Below are 13,859 nucleotides of genomic sequence, written 5' to 3' on the forward strand. Positions count from 1 at the left end.
CACCCCGCTCCCACACCCCACTCCCACACCCCACTCCCACTCCCAACTCCCACTCCCCGCTCTCATCACCCCGCACCCACTCCCCGCTCCCACACCCAACTCCCACTCCCCGCTCTCATCACCCACTCCCACTACCCACTCCCACTCCTACACCCCACTCCCACACCCCGCTCCCACACCCCGCTCCCACACCCCGCTCCCACACTCCACTCCCACACCCCGCTCCCACACGCCACTCCCACACCCCGCTCCCACTCCCCACTCCCACACCCCACTTCCACACCCCGCTCGCACACCCCACTCCTACTCCCCACTCCCACAGCCCACTCCCACACCCCGCTCCCACACACCGCTCCCACACCCCGCTCCCACACCCCACTCCATACCCACTCCCACACCCCACTCCCACTCCCCACTCCCACACCCCACTCCCACACCCCACTTCCACACCCCACTCCCACACCCCGCTCCCACTCCCCACTCCCACACCCCACTTCCACACCCCACTCCATACCCCACTCCCACACCCCGCTCCCACATCCCACTCCATACCCCACTCCCACACCCACACCCCGCTCGCACACACCAATCCCACACCCCACTCGCATTCCCCACTCCCACACCCCGCTCCCACACCCCACTCGCATTCCCCACTCCCACACCCCTTTCCCACACCCCGCTCCCACACCCCACTCCATACCCACTCCCACACCCCACTCCCACTCCCCATTCCCACACCCCACTCCCACACCCCACTCCCACACCCCGCTCCTACACCCCACTCCATACGCCACTCCCACTCCCCACTCCCACTCCCCACTCCCACTCCCCACTCCCACTCCCCACTCCCAGTACCCACTCCCATTCCCCACTCCCACTCCCCACTCCCACTCCCCACTCCCACTACCCACTCCCACTCCCCACTCCCACTACCCACTCCCACTCCCCGCTCCCACACCCCGCTCCCACACCCCGCTCCCACACCCCGCTCCCACTCCCCACTCCCACTACCCACTCCCACTCCCCACTCCCATTACCCACTCCCACTCCCCACTCCCACTACCCACTCCCACTACCCACTCCCACTCCCCACTCCCACTCCCACTACCCACTCCCACTACCCACTCCCACTACCAACTCCCACTACCCACTCCCACTACCCACTCCCACTCCCCACTCCCACTCCCCACTCCCCACTCCCACAACCAACTCCCACACCCTGCTCCCACACCCCACTCCCCACTCCCACACCCCACTCCCACAACCAACTCCCACACCCCACTCCCCACTCCCACACCCCACTCCCACTCCCCGCTCTCATTACCCCACTCCCACTCCCCGCTCCCACTACCCACTCCCACTCCCCGCTCTCATCACCCCACTCCCACACCCAGCTCCCACTCCCCGCTCCCACACCCCACTCGCACATCCCACTCCATACCCCACTCCCACTCCCCACTCCCACACCCCACTCCCACAGCCAACTCCCACACCCCACTCCCCACTCCCACACCCCACTCCCACTCCCCGCTCTCATCACCCCACTCCCACTCCCCACTCCCACTACCCACTCCCACTCCCCGCTCTCATCACCCCGCTCCCACACCCCGCTCCCACACCCAACTCCCACTCACCGCTCCCACACCCCACTCCCACACCCAACTCCCACTCCCCGCTCTCATCACCCCGCTCCCTCACCCCACTCCCACACCCCGCTCCCACACCCCGCTCCCACACCCCACTCCCACACCCCACTCCCACTCCCAACTCCCACTCCCCGCTCTCATCACCCCGCACCCACTCCCCGCTCCCACACCCAACTCCCACTCCCCGCTCTCATCACCCACTCCCACTACCCACTCCCACTCCTACACCCCACTCCCACACCCCGCTCCCACACCCCGCTCCCACACCCCGCTCCCACACTCCACTCCCACACCCCGCTCCCACACCCCACTCCCACACCCCGCTCCCACTCCCCACTCCCACACCCCACTTCCACACCCCGCCCGCACACCCCACTCCTACTCCCCACTCCCACAGCCCACTCCCACACCCCGTTCCCACACACCGCTCCCACACCCCGCTCCCACACCCCACTCCATACCCACTCCCACACCCCACTCCCACTCCCCACTCCCACACCCCACTTCCACACCCCACTCCCACACCCCGCTCCCACTCCCCACTCCCACACCCCACTTCCACACCCCACTCCATACCCCACTCCCACACCCCGCTCCCACATCCCACTCCATTCCCCACTCCCACACCCACACCCCGCTCGCACACACCAATCCCACACCCCACTCGCATTCCCCACTCCCACACCCCGCTCCCACACCCCACTCGCATTCCCCACTCCCACACCCCTTTCCCACACCCCGCTCCCACACCCCACTCCATACCCACTCCCACACCCCACTCCCACTCCCCATTCCCACACCCCACTCCCACACCCCACTCCCACACCCCGCTCCTACACCCCACTCCATACGCCACTCCCACACCCCGCTCCCACACCCTGCTCTCACACCCCGCTCCCACACCCCGCTCCCACACCCCACTCCATACCCCACTCCCACACCCCACTCCCACACCCTGCTCTCACACCCCACTCCACACCCCACTCCCACACCCCACTCCCACACCCCGCTCCCACACCCCACTCCACACCCCACTCCCACACCCCGCTCCCACACCCTGCTCGCACACCCCACTCCCACACCCCTCTCCCACACCCCTCTCCCACACCCCGCTCCCACACCCCACTCCATACCCCACTCCCACACCCCACTCCCACACCCTGCTCTCACACCCCACTCCACACCCCACTCCCACACCCCACTCCCACACCCCGCTCCCACACCCCACTCCACACCCCACTCCCACACCCCCTCCCACACCCTGCTCGCACACCCCACTCCCACACCCCTCTCCCACACCCCTCTCCCACACCCCACTCCAAACCCCACTCCCACTCCCCGCTCCCACACCCCACTCCACACCCCACTCCCCACACCCCGCTCCCACACCCCACTCCATACCCCACTCCCACACCCCGCTCCCACCCCCTGCTCGCACACCCCACTCCCACACCCCACTCCCACACCCCTCTCCCACACCCCTCTCTCACACCCCACTCCACACCCCACTCCCACTCCCTGCTCCCACACCCCACTCCACACCCCACTCCCCGCTCGCACACCCCGCTCCCACACCCCACTCCCACACCCCACTCCCACACCCCGCTCCCACATCCCGCTCGCACACCCCGCTCCCACACCCCACTTCCACAGCCCACTCCACTCCCCACTCCCACAGCCCACTCCCACAGCCCACTCCCACACCCCGCTCCCACACTCCGCTCCCACACCCCGCTCCCACACCCCGCTCCCACACCCCACTCGCATTCCCCACTCCCACACCCCTTTCCCACACCCCGCTCCCACACCCCACTCCATACCCCACTCCCACACCCCACTCCCACTCCCCGCTCCCACTCCCCGCTCCCACACCCCACTCCCACACCCCGCTCCCACGTCCCACTCCATACCCCACTCCCACACCCCACTCCCACTTCCCGCTCCCACTCCCCGCTCCCACACCCCACTCCCACACCCCGCTCCCACGTCCCACTCCACAGCCCACTCCCACACCCCACACCCCACTCCCAGATCCCACTCCAACACCCCACTCCCACACCCCACTCCCACCTCCCACTTCCACACCCCACTCCCGCACCCCACTCCCACCAAATCCTTTACCCACCACCCTTCTCATGCTCCAACTGTCCTGCCCCCACCGTGCCACTGCCCCATTCCCATTCCCTTCCCACCATCCCACTCCCGACCAACTCCCACCACATTGCTCCCATTCCCGCTACCACTGCCCTGCTTCTGCTCCCACTGCACTGCTCCCATCATCCTGCTCTCACTGACCCGCCCCTTTTCCTGCTCCCACCGCACCATTCCCGCTTCCACTACTCCATTACCGATCCCATCTCACTGCTCCCATCATCCTGCTCTCACTGCCCCGCTCCAGCTGCCCCGCCCCCACTGCCCCATTCCCGCTGCCCCATTCCCGATCCCACTGCCCCATTCCCGGTCCCACTGCCCCATTCCCGCTCCCACTGCCCCATTCCCGCTCCCACTGCCCCGCTCCCACTGCCCCGCTCCAGCTGCCCCGCTCCCACGTTCCCTCTCCTGCTCCCATTCCCACCGTCCCACTCGTACGCCTCCTCCTACTGCCCCATTCCCACTCCCACCACCCCATTTCCACGCCGCCTCTCACCATTCCAATCCCACTGCCCTTCTCCATTGCCAACATCTCAGATCATCGTTGGTTTTTAGCACCCACCCAATAGGTCTTTTAAGGTGAATAACAGTCGTTAGTAAAAATAAATATTTTTGTTTCATCAATATGTCTCCGGGCACCACTTTTTTATAATCACAGACCATATGGTTCTGCTGGGCCTTTTCATGGAGGACAAGGGGATTCCCCCCTTAGCCTCGGCCCGAATCCAGCGCTGGGCCATGTTATTAGTGACATACGAGTATACGTCTCAACATCACCCAGGGGTGCACATAGCACACGCTGACGCCCTCAGTCATCTCCCACTCCCTGTGAAGCCTCCCTCTTGACGCGTGACGGACAAAGCCGTGACGACACTGAACTTCAGGGATACGCTGCCAGTGAGAGCCAGGCAGATCCGTATGTGGATCCAGAGGGATCCCACGTTGGCAAATCCAGAGGAATCCTATGGGGAGCTCACGTGATCGTCCTGCAACCAGGCCAAGAGTCGATCCTGCAGGATCTGTATTGTGGACACCCAGGGGATTCGAAGATGAAGATGCTGTCAAGGAGCTATGTCTGGTGCAAAGGATGAGGAGAGTGAGAAAAAGCTGCCGAACATGCCAGAAGCTCTCTCTGTCGGCCTCGCTTCATTCCTGGGAATGACCAGGGCACCCCTGGGTGCAGTTACACGCTGACTGCGCCGGACCTTTCATGGGTTCCGCGTTTCTGATCCTCGTAGATGCCCACTCAAAGTGGCTGGATGTGGATGTGTGGATGATCACAACCAACACCTTGAGAGCAACGTGTAGAAATTACGACACTCGCTTAGTACCAGAGGGACCCCATTCACGAGCAAGGATTTCCAAGCATTTGTGCATGCCAATGGGATAGGCCCATCTGGACTGTCCCATACCAGCTGTCCTTGAATGGTTTGGAAGAGCGGGCAGTTCAAACATTTAAACGAGGCATGCGGAGACGGACTGTGGGCTCCCTGGATATAGATCATTACCGGATCATGCCTCATGTCACAACAGGGATAGCACCAGCGGAGCTATTAATGGGCCAATGCCTGAACTCACTGGAGCCCGAAGTTTCCATGTCTTGGCGGAAAGGTAGTCAAAACAGGAAATTCAAAAGAAATACCATGACTTGCAGATGCCTGGGAGAAGTTTTAAACAGGGGTTGCTGTATATGCTGGAATTTCGGCGAGGGCACCCACTGGCTCGCTGGGTTTGTGTTGGAGAAAACAGGGCCCGTATCATACAAGGTCAGAAGCCAAGGGAAGACTGTGTGGTGTTACTAACTTGCTGTTGTCTCTTAATTTGGCTCTGTTTAATTACGTTTGCTTAAGAGTCGCCAGGTATCTTTCGACACCACCACAAGTTTCAGAACCGAATACTGATCAATGACTCGACACACCAGTTAGTAAGTTCAAAAGAATGCTCATTTATTTACACACAGTCAAATCTACTCTATAACGGTTATAAAACTCTACGACCTAAACTATCACTATTGCTAAAAGCCTATACTTAGCTTCGGGTGCCCACTCAGTCAGAGGAACAATGGCCGTTGCTCAGTTCTGAGGCTGCTGGGTTGAGCTGTTTACAGGATAGCAACTAGGAGCGTCTATCTCGCAGCGTGCATTGACTTGGAACTTACTTGGTCTGGCGTAGCTGCTAGGCTGGTCTCTCTTCGCTGAGAGCCAAGGCCAAAGAAGAAAGATTCTCTCTTGAGGAATACTTTTTATACCCGAAAGGGCTTCGCGTGCTTTTGGGCTGGCCTTGAACTTGGCCTCAATTATTTGGGCCTTTCCCAATCATTCTTATCGATCTTCCTCCAATAGAGGGGTGGGTTCCTGGTTGCTGGGCGTGTCCTAGGTGGCCGTTGGTTTGCTTTGTTTGAGTCTCCTCTGGCACCGGGGTGTCTGCCTTAACATTGTTTATCTAAATGTTTCCCTTTTGTCCCCGGAGATGGCTCATTAGTATGTAGATGGCTTAGCAGTACCAGTTCTGTCTGAGAGCCACTGCTCTAATCAACTGACTGACCTTGCACCAGTTTACTTTTCAGTATTGTCCAATTTTCCCTGCATTCTTTGCGGGTGTCCATTTTGTAATCGGGACGTGGCCATCCCAGATGGCTACACTACCTCTTTGTGATCCTCAATGCGAAGCATGAAGGATCACACTACTGCGTCATCTTCATCCTCTGACCAAACGGGGCACTCATACTTAGGCTCTACACTGTCCTATCCTATGCAACACAATTTTACCTAAATCATTTTAAATACATACATTATTATAAAACTCTACGGGGCGCTATGACATTAATGCATGCATTACAGAAAAATAAAAAAACTGGAACCTCTAACTATTCTCAATAAACTATCCTCATTCAAACAATCCAAAAATCTACAACATCTTAAACTGTACAAAATAGCAGCACACAAATTTCTCTGGCCTGGCAGTCAGACACAGAGGTTTACATCTCTTTATTTCACAGAATACATAAGGTGAAATGGATACACTTTAATCCGTCTCAATGGGTTCGGGGCTGTGGTGAAATCCAAAATTGGGGGACCTAAACCTGTATACCGGGGTGCGAGAGCGATATGCTCTTTTTCGCCATTTCCTAACTCTAAGTGTCTGCACGACACTGCAAAGTATCGCCAGTACTAAGAGGGCTTCGACTACATATGAGAGTGAGTACCAGGTGATAAACCTATCACACCAGGTCGGGGTATTGCTAGCTGTCGCTGGGCTAGTTATCTCGGGGTTCCGTGTATTACAGGGGTGAGAATCATTTACGGTTTGTGTGGTAGGGGTCAGTGGGGTCACGTCCGCGCGCAACTGAAGGGATCCCGCTAAGATCCATGTGAACACGAAGGCTGTCTTCATCTTTGTCGGTCTTCTTCTTTGTCTTCCTCTGGGGTTCCTGAGGTTCCGGAGTTCTGTGAACACAAGCATAATTTCTATTATTATCTTGCTTAAGATCTCGTATGTCTGTCTGTCTGTCCTTTGTTGCCAATTTCCCTTTATAATTGGTCACCATCTGTGACTCCCTCATTTTTTTTAAAAACCAAATATTTGGGACAAGACGTTCGGGAAATTACTGACATAGTGTGAGCTGTCTCGCAGCCTGTGTGATCTACCATCCTCGTGTTTTAGGATGTAAATAGCATACCGAAGCAACCTAAGGGTTGCCAAAACCAAACAAAAACATTTTGAACGTAACAAACCAAAATGGGGTGCGTATGGGCCGCGGTGGGTAAGAAATGGGTGGAATCCCGGGTCGGACGGTGATCAATGCCGTATGTGCTCTACCCGAGCGTAGCTGACCAGAGGGGGGTCCTCAGGCAGGGCGGGGACCAATGCCGTTTCTCCACTGCCTGAGCAACCGGCAAGAACGGGTAAGAATGTGGTCGTCGTGGGGGCTTCCTCTCGAATCAGGAGAGTAGCTATGAGTCGTGTCTGTCGACAAACTAGTTCCTTTGAATGGTTGTCTGGCGACAAACTTGTACCTTTAAACTGGTTTATGTTGACAAACTAGTTCCTCTGAACTATTGTCTGGGGACAAACTTGTTCCTCTAACAGGCATTGGGCGTCAAAGGAGTGGTGACGTGGGGCCGTGAAAACTGTTGAGTTTACGAACAACACTTAACGTTAACACTAACGAACAAACAAGGTGCAGGTTCCATCAGAAAGGACACCGTATCTCTCCATCGGTTCCTTTTTTCTCCATCATCTGGACACCTCACTGCTCAACAGCGAACAGGGTCGCAAAGGGATTTGTTTGGTGGGAATCAGACTCTATGTCATCATCTTCTCCTGGCTGCCAAACTCTTGACTGTAGTAACCATGCTAAAGCTGCTTGGGGCGAATTGGGGTCCATCTCATCATTCCGGATGAGCCTGAACGAATTGTCTCAGTGCCAGAATCGTGTGTCAAGGTTGGAGCTACTAGTTTTCAATCCGTAATCGCCGGGCGGTGGGCCTGGGTCAGGGGCTTTGATATATGTAACCTCAAAGGGGTCAGTGGAATCATGCTTGGATTCGCTGGGAGTGGGGCCCGGTACAGTGGTATAGTCATAACGTGGTGTGCTGTGGCTATCGTCAGGAAGGGAGAGGCGGGGTTGTGCCTCTGGGGGTAGAGTTGAAGTCGTGCCTGAGGGCGGGCTGGACTGGTTGGGGGAGGGTAGGAAAACGTCATCTGTGGGTGGGGCGTGATCGTCTGCTGCTGCGAGCAGGATGTGGTGTGTGTGGTTATTCTGCGAGCCGTAAGCCTTGAGCTGGTTTATGTGAAACCACGCAGACTTACCATTGGGATATGTAATTTTGTATACCGAGGGGCTGACTTTGTCCGAAATTGAGTACGGTCTGGAAAATGTGGGGGAAAGGAATGAACTGGGGTTGTATAGGGAAAGCATGACTTGTTACCCTGCTGTAAACTCAGTGGCGTGTACTGTTTTGTCGAAACAAGCCTTGCTCTGTTTCTTCCTGGTTCCAAGTCTCACAGCTGCTGCGTGTTGGGCTGCCTTTATGTTCTGTATCAATTGTTGAACCGCATTTTCATGCGTGAGGGCTGTAACTGCGGGGCTGGCCAAATCCAGTCCTAATAAATACTCAGTGCCTTTCATGGGGCGTCCGGTCATGAGGGTGTGGGGGGTGTATCCTGTGGACGTGGATACCGTGTTTCTTATAAACATTAAAGCAAATGGGAGAACTGAATCCCAGGTGCTGTTATTCTGCTGAACCATTTTCCTGAGGGTGGCTTTTAATGTCCTATTCATCCTCTCTACAATACCACTTGACTGTGGGTGGTATGCTTTGTGAAGCTTTTGTCGAATGCCGAAAATTGTGAGGACGTTTTTCATTATACGTCCTGTAAAATGGAAGCTTTGATCGGACTCTATACTGCGGGGGAGTCCTCATCTTGTAAAGATGTGGTGTGTTAATATTTTAGCCGTTGTCTTGGCCGTATTAGTTCGCGACGGAAAAGCTTCCACCCATTTTGTGAAGGTGTCTATGACCACCAACACATATTTGTAACCATTTCTGCAAGGGGGTAGAGGACGTATATAATCTATCTGGAGATTTGTCCAGGGTCCATTAACGGGGCGGGTATGAATAAGTTGAACCTTTTTTGCATATCTGTCCGGATTGTTCTGGGCACAGATTAAGCAATTCTCTATGTAGTGCGTTAGATCAGTTTTTAAATCAGGCCACCAGCAGAGTGGTCTGAGGTGGGCTAGGGTGGGTTCAATTCCTTGGTGCCCATGATTGTCATGGAACTGACAAATGATCTGGTTCCTGTCCTAGCTGGGAACTATATAAATGCCATCCTTTAAAATCACACCATCATGTGTGGTTATTGCATTTTTATATTTAGCGTACGGGGCTGGGAAGCTACCCTTTAAAACTTCCCTGAGTTTCTCGTCCTCCTTCTGTGCCTTTGCTAGATCCTGAATATTGGTCTGTGAGACCTGAACTGCGTGTACTGGGGTGCTCTCGGGGGGGGTTCCAAAAATAACCATGCCTGGAGCCTGCCTTCGCTAGGGTGTCTGCTTTAATGCTACCAGGGGGGGAAGAACGGTGATGACTGCGAACCTTAATTATTCCATATTTTCGATCCTTCGCTGTCTCTAAGATATGGCAGAGTAATGGGGCTGAGGGTAGGGGTTTACCGTCCGCGGAAACAAATCCTCTCGTTTCCCACAGGGGTAGGAATTCTGTCAAACTATTACATGCATCGAAGCTGTCTGAATAGATGTCTGCTGGGGTCGGGACGAGTCGGGGTGGTCTACAATGTAAGCGATTGCTGCCAGTTCTGCTGCCTGTGAGCCTAAGTGTCCTGGCAACTTTAATGCAATCTCATCTAGGGCGTCTCCCTGCGCATCCTCTACGTAAATACCGCAACCGGCAATTCTCTTTTCATTTAACACTGTGGAGGAGCCATCCACATAAATCTTCAGGATTGCGCACGAGTCTCTGGGGTGGACTACCTGTTTTCCTGGGAGGTGTTTTAGGAATAAATGGGCCTGTGTTGTGTTTAGTGGTGATGATCTCACATTCATGAGGGGTGCCTGCATACTGCAAATTATCGGCAAGGAAGTTGTGGGTCTTGGTTCATTTTACTGTGATGTCCCGTCCCTGTAAAAGAAGGGTCCAACGGGCTGCACAGATTTGGCTGAGTGCCATCCTTAAGTCAGCCGTCTAACAATAGTTGTGTCGGGGTGTGTTCTGTGAGGATGGTGATGGGGTTGAGTCCTGTAATGTAGGCGAAGTATTGTACTGCCCAAAAAAACTGCGAGCAGGTGCCTTTGACAGGCAGAAAATCCTTGCTCTACGGGGCGTATGCTACGGGACGTAATTGGTTGTGGCGTTCCTGGAGGAGCATTATACGTCCTGTAAAATGGAAGCGTTGATCGGACTCTATACTGTGGGGGAGTCCCCATCTTGTAAAGATGTGGTGTGTTAATATTTTAGCCGTTGCCTTGGCGGTATTAGTTCGCGATGGAAAAGCTTCCACCCATTTTGTGAAGGTGTCTATGACCACCAACACATACTTAGAACCATTTCTGCAAGGGGGTAGGGGACATATATAATCTATCTGGAAATTTGTCCAGGGTCCATTAACGGGGCGGGAAGGCTGAGACATTGTGGGGAAGGGGCAATTTGACGATCGAGTCAATTCTCTTTTGCTCGATCTAGCGTTTACCATGAGTGATCACTGTTCCCAAGTAAATCACTTTCTCTTTCAAAATCTGGGCCTTCTTGGGGTTGACTTTACAACCAATTTCTTTCAGGAGTCCTAGGAGTTCGGCGAGAAGCGAAATGTGCTCTCCCTTTGTGTCTGCCTGTAGTAGCAAGTTGTCTACGTACTGGACCAGAAAACCGTGGCGGGAAAATTTTGCTAATCCATTTGACAGCTGTCGGTGGAAAATGGAGGGGGAGTTGTGGAAGCCTTGTGGAGGACACGTTGTCCCTGGAATGTAAAGGCAAATTTGTACTGGCACGCTTTAGCCAATGGAATGGACCAAAAGCCGTTACTAATGTCCAAAACCGGAAAAATCTTTGACTGGAGTCCCTGTTTGAGCATGGTCTCGGGACTCCTGGCTACGGTGGGGGCTGCTGCTGGGGTCACTTTGTTCAATTCCCGGTAATCAATGGTCAGTCGCCATGATCCATCCGGTTTCCTGACGGGCCAAATCGGTGCGTTGTTTGTGGAGGCTACTGATCTGAGTACGCCTTGATCCAACAAACTCTCTATGACTTTGGAGATTTCTCCCTCTGCTTCCTGGGGAAATCCGTATTGCTTCTGGGGTTTAGGGTCGGGGCCTGTAATGTTCACAAAGCCAGCCAGTTTGTCACAGTCGTGCTTGTGCTGTGCAAATGCTGCTTTATGTTCCTGCAGGACTGCCCTAACCTGTTTGTCTGCACTAATGGCTCGATGGTCGAACCAGAAGTCTCCTACTAAGCTAATCCTGTTTACATACTCTCCAACTGTGAGCGTGGCGGGGGCTCGTGCTGCCTTTGCCATTTTCCAAACACACTTGTTAACTGGGTCAAAAGAAAGGTTATGAGAGCTCATGAAATCGATCCCAAGGATATGTTCTGCTGTCTTGGGCAGAGCAACCAAAACTACGGGGTGCTTAGCTGTGATGTTACCTATTTGTATTGCTACAGGGGCTGTGATGTGTCCCTGTTGTAAATGGCCTGTAAAACCGCTGAGTGTGATGGTGTCTGTTGTGGGCCACGTGTCTCGCTGAAACATCGTGGAGGAATTGAGTGTGGTGCGGGACCCTCCTGTGTCCCAAAGGAATTCTACGGGGAGTCCCCGAACTTTGCCTGCCACTACTGGTCTACCGGACTTGTCCTAAAGGGTGTCACAGACCCAAGTTGGGGAGCCCGAACACCGTCAGTCGGTGCCGTTCATGTCTGCATTCTCTGAACGGGCGCTAACACTATGAATCGGCTTTGCCCGATTCCTGTTTAGGGTGCCTGTCTGTTGGTTTCTCTGCTGCTTTTGGGGCGCGTTGCACTCTCGTGCAAAGTGTCCTAGCTGTCCACAGTTGTAACATTCCTGAGCTTTGGGCTGGGGTGGGCTGTTCCTGCCCTCATTTACCCATGCGGGGTTCTGGTGTGCTTTAACTGGATTCATCTCTGCCTACTCTTTATCGGGTGTTATAAATGCGGTTTTGCCTGCAATTGATTGCTCCCAAGCGCGGGACAATCTCTTCAAAACCCATTTTTCATTGTGGGCCTCATCTGAGGGATCATAATTTGCGCAAGCTTTTTATCCTGCGTCTGTGGCGTGGGAGACTAGAATTCGGGTCCATTTGGCCATATTATCTGGGGACAAATGTGTCATAATATACACCAGTATATTATGGTGCAGACACACACTGATGGACACACAGTGGGACCAATCAACATACACAACACCGCAGCCAATCACCAGTGAGAGCACACGCACTATAAAGACAGGGGGCATCAGAGTTCCCGCTTTTTCGAGTAGCCGCTAGCTGGGAGCACAGGGCTCGCAGCCTGCAACACAGACATTCACCATGTGCTGAGTGCATCAACTGGTTAGGACAAGGCAAAGGTCTTTAGTTAAAGCTAGTATCGTATTTACCCACAGTTCAAGTATGTTTAAATAGTTAACCTTTCAATAAAATACTGTTGCACAACTTCAAGTGTTGGTGACAAGGCAACAGTCTTTAGTTAAAGCTAGTATCGTATTTACCCACAGTTCAAGTATGTTTAAATATTTAACCTTTTAAGAAAATAGTGTTGCACAACTTCAAGTGTTGGTGATCTGTATGTGATCCAGAGCACCCAACACGTCATGGTACCAGGTGTTGAGGGATATTAGCACTTCTTAGACCTACCTGCAAGTGATCTGCCTTCCGCCAGCATTCCGTCATCCTGCAACATGGACAACATCAGCCCGCCGCCGCCACTCCGCATCGCCGGCAACCTCGGGGCCAACTGGAAGATTTTCAAACAGCGCTTCCAGCTCCTCCTCGAAGCCACGGACAGGGAGGGCGCCTCGGACACCAGAAAGATTGCTCTTCTCCTCTCCACAGCCGGGGACCATGCCATCCACATTTTCAACTCTCTCACCTTTGCAGATGACGAAGACAAGACGAAGTTCAAGACGGTTCTCCTCAAGTTTGACACTCACTGCAGCGTAGAGGTGAATGAAAGTTTCGAACGCTACGTGTTCCAGCAGCGTTTGCAGGGTAAGGACGAACCTTTCCAATCCTTTCTTTTTTTCAAAAAATAATTTTTATTCAAATTTTCACAAAATGTCAACAACAAAACACAGAAAGAAAAGAACAAACCCCCCCCACCCCATAAACATAAATAATAAATTAACAACCTTCATCAACACAAAGGCAAAAATGCACGGCCACTCAAGAAAAACGAAAAACGAACCAGCCCACCCCCCACCCCCCTCCCCCACTCCTCCCGGGTTGCCGCCGCTACTGACGGCAGCACGGTAGCATGGTGGTTAGCACAATTGCTTCACATCTCCAGGGCCCCAGGTTCGATTCTCGACTTG

At 54.3% G+C, this 13,859-nt stretch overlaps 1 long non-coding RNA gene across 1 annotated transcript; it reads right to left on the reverse strand.

The window, feature by feature from the left end:
- Positions 1-5,785: 5,785 nt before the first annotated feature.
- Positions 5,786-13,550, reverse strand: LOC140429699 (uncharacterized). Its single transcript, XR_011949173.1, has 2 exons — positions 13,183-13,550; positions 5,786-7,243 (listed from the first exon to the last, which is right to left on the reverse strand). It is a non-coding gene; the product is annotated as an uncharacterized lncRNA (long non-coding RNA).
- Positions 13,551-13,859: the final 309 nt, after the last annotated feature.

The sequence above is a fragment of the Scyliorhinus torazame genome, chromosome 1 (genome assembly GCF_047496885.1).
Source record: "Scyliorhinus torazame isolate Kashiwa2021f chromosome 1, sScyTor2.1, whole genome shotgun sequence".
Lineage (NCBI taxonomy): Eukaryota > Metazoa > Chordata > Chondrichthyes > Carcharhiniformes > Scyliorhinidae > Scyliorhinus > Scyliorhinus torazame.